This window comes from Tamandua tetradactyla, chromosome 3, assembly GCF_023851605.1.
Source record: "Tamandua tetradactyla isolate mTamTet1 chromosome 3, mTamTet1.pri, whole genome shotgun sequence".
In the NCBI taxonomy this organism is placed as follows: domain Eukaryota; kingdom Metazoa; phylum Chordata; class Mammalia; order Pilosa; family Myrmecophagidae; genus Tamandua; species Tamandua tetradactyla.
Window position 1 is genome coordinate 167580933 of NC_135329.1, and position 8043 is coordinate 167588975.

Consider the following 8043-nt stretch of genomic DNA (forward strand, 5'->3'; position numbering starts at 1 on the left):
ACCAGGAGTCCAACACAGGTCTCCTGTGTGGCAGGCTAGAATTCTACCACTTAACTACCCGTGCATTCTGCAACAATAGATATTTGAAAGTAAATATAGGCAGTAACAAGATTGGTATATGGGAGGGGACAATATTGGTAAAAAGGAAACAAAAATTTAGCTCTTTTAAATGAAGACCTGTTCTCCTACACAATATAGGATGATAAGGTCAATATAAATAACAATAAGAATATTATTTTGATGACATAGGCTCTTTGTCTTCTGAGCAGATTACTTAGATGGCTACAGATAAAATAAGAAAATTTATTAAGAACAGACCAATAATTCAAGAAATTTTCATCATTTTAATGAGAGAAAAGCAATTCTTAGTTGTGCATGAATGTCCTGTTTGATATGAAAGCTCTTAAAAAGTCTTATAAATAATCTGATCAAACCTTAGCCAGCATTGACCATGACAAATAAAATTCATTTCCACAAAGTTTCCACAACTTTCTATATCCATTCAGGTGTCCTATGGTTTCCTCTTTCTTATTTTGCAACATTCAAATTACTTTAGGACAAAACTACTCTTTTTCCTTAAAACAAAAAATGCATCCTGCGTACGCTACATACCTAAGTTCCCAAAAAGATCTTGGAAAATTGTGTGCAAGTGAACACCCTACAAATCACAGCAACTTTTTTTCTTTTTTCTTTTTTAAATATGGAACGCTTCACAAATTTGTGTGTCATCCTTGCACAGAGGCCATGCTATCTTCTCTGCATCGTTCCAATTTTAGTATATGTGCTGTGAAAGTCAGCACAAATTCAACTTTTGAAATGAAGCTTCTTAGAATAAAAAATCAATTTGATTGAACATGAATTTACATTTTCCACCACTTTAAGCATTTAGTAGACCTGAAATGCTACCATATTTGATTTTTATAAATTTAGGAAGAGCAAAACCAAGTAGAAGGAAACAGTTTGCTTGTATTGTATTTAAGATCAATAACTCAGTAGACACAAATGTTTTTATTAAACTAAGAATATTAGACTAGTCCTGTTTGCAAAGATTTATCTAGATTAAGAGCACCTGAATTTTTAAACCATTTGGATTTAATTCTATGAAGACTCTTTCTACATTGGTAGTATTAGTAGTTTGGCTTCCTTAATTTCTGGGACTTAAAGAGTATTAATTTACATACAAGTTCTTATTTGTCTTCAAGCAATTTGAATAAAGCTACTTTAAGAATTATTTGTTTATATTTCATTACCATCTAGAGGTAGGAAAATATACCTCAAACAAACCAACAGTGCAAATAGAGCGCTTACAGCTTCAGTTAATTTTTTTTTCAGCCAGGAGTCAGACATGAATACACAGAAACACAGAACTCACTAGTTTACATCTAAAAAAGCTAACTCTTTCTCCTTGCTTGACTCATATATTTATCAGAATTTTTGTTCTTTGCAGATGGGAGAAGTTGAGATTATTTAATATGAGGGCTAAGACTTTCTCACATAATTTGTGGAGAAAGCAATTTTTTTTTTGCCCTGACACATGCTCTTACAAAAATCTTGCCATATTTCTCAGGTCTACAGACTCTCAGATTAGCTATAGAATAGGGGATCCTGTACGACCCATTCTGGACCAGTCCAACCAGCTTTTGCCATTCAGGATTTTGAATCTTTGGTCAGGTAGACTTGGATCACATGCACCCAAAAGAATTCTAAATTCTTCTAAGAATATTTGCTGGTCTTATTTAAGAAAATCTTTAAATATGGCTCTCAATTCAATTCAGGTCCAAGGATTTAATTCTGCTCTAGTGGATAGCCAGTTTCCACAGATGCCTTCATCTTTGAGGAGTCTGTACTAGATCATTTTCCTTCAGGCAGACAAGAGTAATTGGTTAGGGCAGCCATGGGGGAAGAGCTAGGTACCAGAAGGTGAAGAGTTATAGGTTTGGTGTGGAGTTCTTTCCCCTTTCTTCTGTTTTTCAGTCTTTTCATAAACCTTTAAGTGAAGCTATTATAGAGACAGATTGTCCTCTAGCAGCCCCCATTATTTATCTTGGATCACCCCCTCCCACTTTTTTTTGAAAGGTGCTTCTCAAGTGCATGATTTTGTTCCCAAAATGTTTCTCAAAGTGGCCACTACAAAGACAAATCATCCTGCATCAGATCCACCCATGAACAGAAACCACACATCCATAGTGTGAGTATATATGAAACACAAATTTCAGCAAGAGAAGGAGATTTAGAGCAGAAGACCCCATTATGTTATGGTTGGATGAAATGTCTCTTGCACACTGGGTCTTTTGGCTCAGTAACTTGGATACTGCTCTGACCTTAGCAGGAATGTTTGGTGAGTAGAAGTTTCATACAGGTGTCTGCAAGTAAATATAGAGGGCATATTGGGTAGAAAAGGAGGCTCATCCTGCTGGAGAGCTAGAACTTGCAAACTGCTCACCATGTGACTCAGGATGGAGCCAGCTTAGCAGGGCTCATGTATTCCTGAACCCCAGGTCTCTGAGAAAGACAGAAAATTAGAGCTGGAGGGCAAAATGAAATGAAATCAAATGGAAGTTCTGGCAATAGAACAGAACAAAACACAAACCAAAGATACCTAAATCAATGTCCTGAATAAAAGCCAATTGAATGCAATATAAATTGCAGAGTTTAGATATAAAAAGGAGTGACTTAGGGGATGTGGAGTCTAGATAATCAGACAGCAGGCACAAGAAGGTCTTTCATGGACACCTCACCTGGCTGATAGCCAGAGCCTGCAGCCCCAGAGGGTACCTTCTATATCTTCCTGGTACCTCCAAACTTGTGAAAGACAATTTGGAGTTGAGTTTGCAGACTACAGCATTTTATTCAGAACACCAAAGTTTGCTGCAGAATGGAAGTAACTTCAGAGTTTTAGGGAACATAAACTGTTCTTATAGATATAAAAGAAAGTTAGCTTGACTGCTAGTGATTGGATGAGGAGCGGGGTTATCCATATTCAGGGATGGGCTTTCGGCAGGTCAGCTTTAATTTAATTGATGATAGGTAAGGAACTAGGGCTTGATTGGCTGTATGAGTCAGATTCCTGGATGGAGATTTCAAATTTCAAAGGATAAGAGAAAACTCAAGAGGGTATGGTGTGTTTGTTTGTTTGTTCATTTGTTTAGGTTCTAATGGATCCCCAGGGCTTTCTCTGCACAATTTTATAACTGAACTTCAATAAGCCCTTTATGTGTGAGAACAATTATATCCAGCTGATAAGAATGTCTTTAAAATAATGGGATTTCTCATAGTACGCTAACTTGAATGGTTAATTTCACTGCCCATTTTCACATGGAAAAGAGTTTGCTTACTTTTGGAAGGCTTCCATTCTCTATAACTGCATTAGTGATCTGTCATTTTTAAGTTTTTAGAAGAAAACAGCCCTAATTTTGTTTTTTGTCTTGGTAAGTGTTCTAGTTTACTAGCTGCTGGAATGCAACACACCAGAGACAGATTGGCTTTTAATAAAACTGAATTTATTTCGTTTGTTCTTCAGAGGAAAGGCAGCTAACTTTCAACTGAGGTTCTTTCTTATGTGGGAAGGCACCAGGTGATCTCTGCTGGCCTTCTCTCCAGGCCCTGGATTCCAACATCTTTCCCCAGGGTGATTTCTTTCTGCATCTCCAAAGGCCTGAGGTTGCACGACTCTTCCATTGCAACAAGGTGGGAGACTCATCCTTGCCCTTCAGGGTAAACTCACCCTCTCCATTTATGTGGGTGGGTCCACTCTCCTGGCTGAGGTTTCTTGGCTTCAGACCTGAGCTTCCATCGTTCTCACTCTGCAAACTCCAATTTGCCCCTTTCATGTCCCCCTTTGTCCAAATTGGCAGTGGTTCTGTTTACACCAACAGTCTCTTAAAGCACTCCAGGACTTTTCCATCATTCTCTTCACAGTTCCTCCAAAATCTTCCCCCTAGCCATCCAAAAAACCATTCCAACATATGTGATATTTGCAAACTGCAGCAGCACCCCACTCTCCAGTACCAAATCTGTTCTAGTTTGCTAGCTGCCGGAATGCAACACACCAGAGACAGATTGGCTTGTGATACTTCTTGAATAGCTCTCACTATTCAGGGTTATCCTTTTGAAACCCTCTGCCCTGATTAATATTAATTATTAAGCTAAATCACACACTGTAACAATCAAAAGTAAACATCACCAACTATATTGATATATTATAGAAATGTTTCAACTTTTTCAGGTTTGATATGATTCGCAGAACTGTAAAATTGTTAAAAACTCTTCATGTATATACCTGGGCTTTATGACTTAAATCTATGCTATTTGCACTTAAATAAAATTAAACATTTAATCTTTCAGTCACACTTGCCATCATGAACCTGCTCAACAGCTCACTTGTGGCTAACGGTTACTATAATAATCAGTGCAGGTCTAGGACATTTACATTATCTCGGAGAGTTTCGTAAGACAGCACTGCTGATTATGAGTAACCACTTTGAACATGCAAACCAAAGTTCAGGTAGTTTTGTAAGGAAAACAAGACATTTGAATTCCTTTATTACTATTACTCATTTTTAATATAAACTTTAAAGTATTCATAAAATAATATCCATGCTTACTTTTGAAAGTGTGAGATGTACATTGTTCTTTGTATAAATGAATATTACAATGTGAATTTTGCTTTTTCATACTGAAAGTGGGAAATATGTCACTAAGCTTGGTTTCATTTCCTTTTCAATAATCATGGAAATAGATAATTAAATTATGTTTATTAAAATTCCTTCTGGCACTCAATATTTCAAAATAATGTGTTTCCCATTATTGGATATCAAAGAAGAAGAAAAAACAAATAGTTGAGAAAGCATTCAAATTAATTTATCCTATTAAGATCTTTGTCCATGGATCTTAGTTTTTATTATAGTTTGCAGCCTACAAACTTCAAAATTCTATATTACAATAATATAGAAAAATCTCATCTGTTTTAAAGTGAGTGAGAATGGATACTCAGCATAATGAGGAAGCACCATCATTGCAAAAAATAGCTTACAATTCTGTTTCTTTGAGTTTTTAAGTAGCTGACACATGTAAAAGAAAAATATATCAAGCCAGAACTGCTACTCTGATTTCTTCCTAGACTGCAATTTTGGTACATAAAATTTAGTTGCAAAAATATTTGCTACTTTATACAAAATTAGTGTTATTAAAAAGTAGTATAAACTCATCTTTGTGATATTTCAGAAAATTTCAACCTTAGTATTTTAAGATAATTAATTCTAACAGATTTATAAAAATACTAACAAGACTTCTCGTATTCCCTTCATTCAGCTTGCCTAATGCTAAATTTTGCATAACTTTTATATTTTGGTAGAGTTACCAAAACTATGAAATTAACATTGGTTCAATACATTAAGTGAACTACACATGTTACACAGATTTTATCAATTTTCCTGATTAATGTACTTTTTAAATTCAGATTCATAATCCTCTTGTATCTGGCATATAGCCTAAAGATCGAATCAAGAAAGGAAATAAACGATTCTGTTGTGGTGGTGGTAAAAATATCCAGTCTATTCTTCGGATTATGCAGCAAAATTTTGGCAGTTAAATTAAAACAATTTCTTTTTACTGAAAAATTACAATTGTTTTGGATTTATTCTGCTCTAATCTTAGATTATCAGTTGATCTATATAACTCTTTTCCTCAGACACCTCAAATTCTCCTAAAAAAGGAAAAAAGTGAGTAAGTCCAAATTTCACTAATTTGCAACTGCATATTTGGGTATTTGCCACTCCCTTTCCTGATCCTTTCCTCCCTCTTATTCCCATCAGTACTCTTTGCTCCCACTCTTCTGGCATTCTCGTTGCACTCTAATCAAACTGACAATTTTAAGTTTTGTTTTGACTGGCTTTCCCTTTATTCCTCAATTTTCTCGCTCTTAAGTCCTAGGTGTTCTAGCAATTTCAATTATAGTACGGTATTCTGTTAAATAGCAGAAGGGGTTTGAGCATTTTCTTTAAATCTTAAATATAGAAGTGGGAAAGAATTTTCTGACAGAAAAATTTAATTCTCTCTATGAAAAGAACATCTAAGAAGTAATCGAATTAAATCGGTAAGAAGTCTTGGAAATTGTGTACTGAAAATGTTTTAACAGGGTTGTGAGATAGGATAAGACCCAGTTTCTAGGAATGAGCTGTTATGATAGGAGGGAGGAAGGAAGGGACAAAGAGAGAAAAAGAAAGAAAGAGGCAGAGTGGGGGGAGGGGAAAGAAAAGAAGGAAATAGAAAGAGAAAGAGAGAAACGGAGAGAGAAAGAGCAACTAAAGAGACAATGCAAATTAAATACAATATATGAACATGGAGAGGATCTAGCTAGGTAGGAGGAAAGGACTACTTTGGACATATGAAAAATCAAGTAAATACTCTAAAATTTGTATGAATGTTAAATTTCTCGAACTTGATAAATGTTCTTAAGATAGTTACATAAGTGAATATTCTTGTTCTTAGGAAATGACATGGCTGTATTAAGTGTTCAAGGAGTATGATCAATATTGCCTACACTCTAGTGTTCAGAAAATGGATTAATGATAGAAGGATACAACAAATGTGATGAAAGATTAAAAGCGGTGGATCTGGGTATTGAGGGGATGGCGGTATACAACTTAAACACTGAAGTTCTCTTTGTGGAGCTTATACCATTTTTATAATTCTCCTGTAGGCTTAAAACTTTTTCAGAAAGAAAAAGTTAAAATAGTTCTAAAAAGATTAATGTAGTAAATGTATGTAAAATGAGTCATATATTTAGCGATAGATAATAAACTCTCAATAAATAGTAGAAATTGCTATTGTTGTGAAACAATTAATGTAATATCCTCTAATGAATCTTTCTAAGGGAGAGATCAAGATTAGCTATTATGATATCATGCCCTGAAGAGCAAGGAATGGTTCGTAAAGTTTTGATTATACAATTCTGACATTTTTCTAAGTACTGAAAAGGTCTTAAAAAGGATATCGTAAAATATACTTTAAAAGACTCATGTATAGCTCCCATTTAAAGGAATGAACATACATTAGAAGAATAAGAAATAACCAAAACATATCCACTGGTATTCGTAACATTAAAATATAATCTCACGGAGACCTGGCCAAGATGGCGGCTTAGCAATGTGCGCATTTAGTTCGTCCTCCAGAACAACTACTAAATAACCAAAAACAGTACAGAACAGCTCCCGGAGCCATGATAGTGACCGGACACACAGCGTACCCCAGTCTGGACCAGCTGGACCAACTGCGAGTTTCTGGAACCGTGAGTTCCCCAAGTCGCAGCGGCCAGTGCCCGGCACCCCACCCCCACAAGTGGCTTCCTGGAGGGAAAGGAAAGAGACTCTAATAGTAGCAGGGACTGAGTCCACCCAAACACCAAATTGTGGCATTAATTAACAAATTCTGACTACTAAAAATAGGACCCCAGCTCAGGCGAACCTGGTCAAGGCGGGGGTCGCTTATTGGGCTAACCAAAAAAGAGGAAAGGGGATGAAACAGAGGTTTTTTTTGGCTGTTTCTATGGAGGCTTGGCTGCCTCTGGATTCAGCAGTGGGACTACTCCAGCTGCACCCACCCCAGGCATAGGCAGAAGCAGACTGCTTTCAGGGCTGTCTCCCACCTGTGCATTCCCCAAGGGAGGGGTAAAGCCCAACTTAGGTGGAATCCCTCTCTCAAGGAATTCAGACCCCAGGGCTTGGCAATTTGAAGCCATTAAAACAAGCCTACAATCTCTCCTCTGTCTCCACCATGCCCCCAGCAGGGAGAGCCTTCCAAAGTTAAAGGAGCCACAACATCTTTTGCTGGTGGGACCCACAGGCAGACAAGTGCCACATACTGGGCAGGATAAGAATAGAGCCCAGAGACTTCACAGGAAAGTCTTTCAACCTGCTGGGTCTCACACTCAGGGAAAACTGATGCAGGTGACTCCTTCCCCCTGATAGGAGGCCAGGTTAGTCTGGGAAAACCTGGCTGGAGTCTGTAATACCTATGTAGACCCTCCTAAGGGTGGGGAGGGAA

At 37.0% G+C, this 8043-nt stretch overlaps 1 non-coding gene across 1 annotated transcript; it reads right to left on the reverse strand.

The window, feature by feature from the left end:
* Window positions 1-694: 694 nt before the first annotated feature.
* On the reverse strand, window positions 695-800 carry LOC143678455 (U6 spliceosomal RNA). The gene has a single exon (XR_013173265.1). It is a non-coding gene; the product is annotated as a U6 spliceosomal RNA (small nuclear RNA).
* Between the last annotated feature and the right edge of the window lie 7243 nt (window positions 801-8043).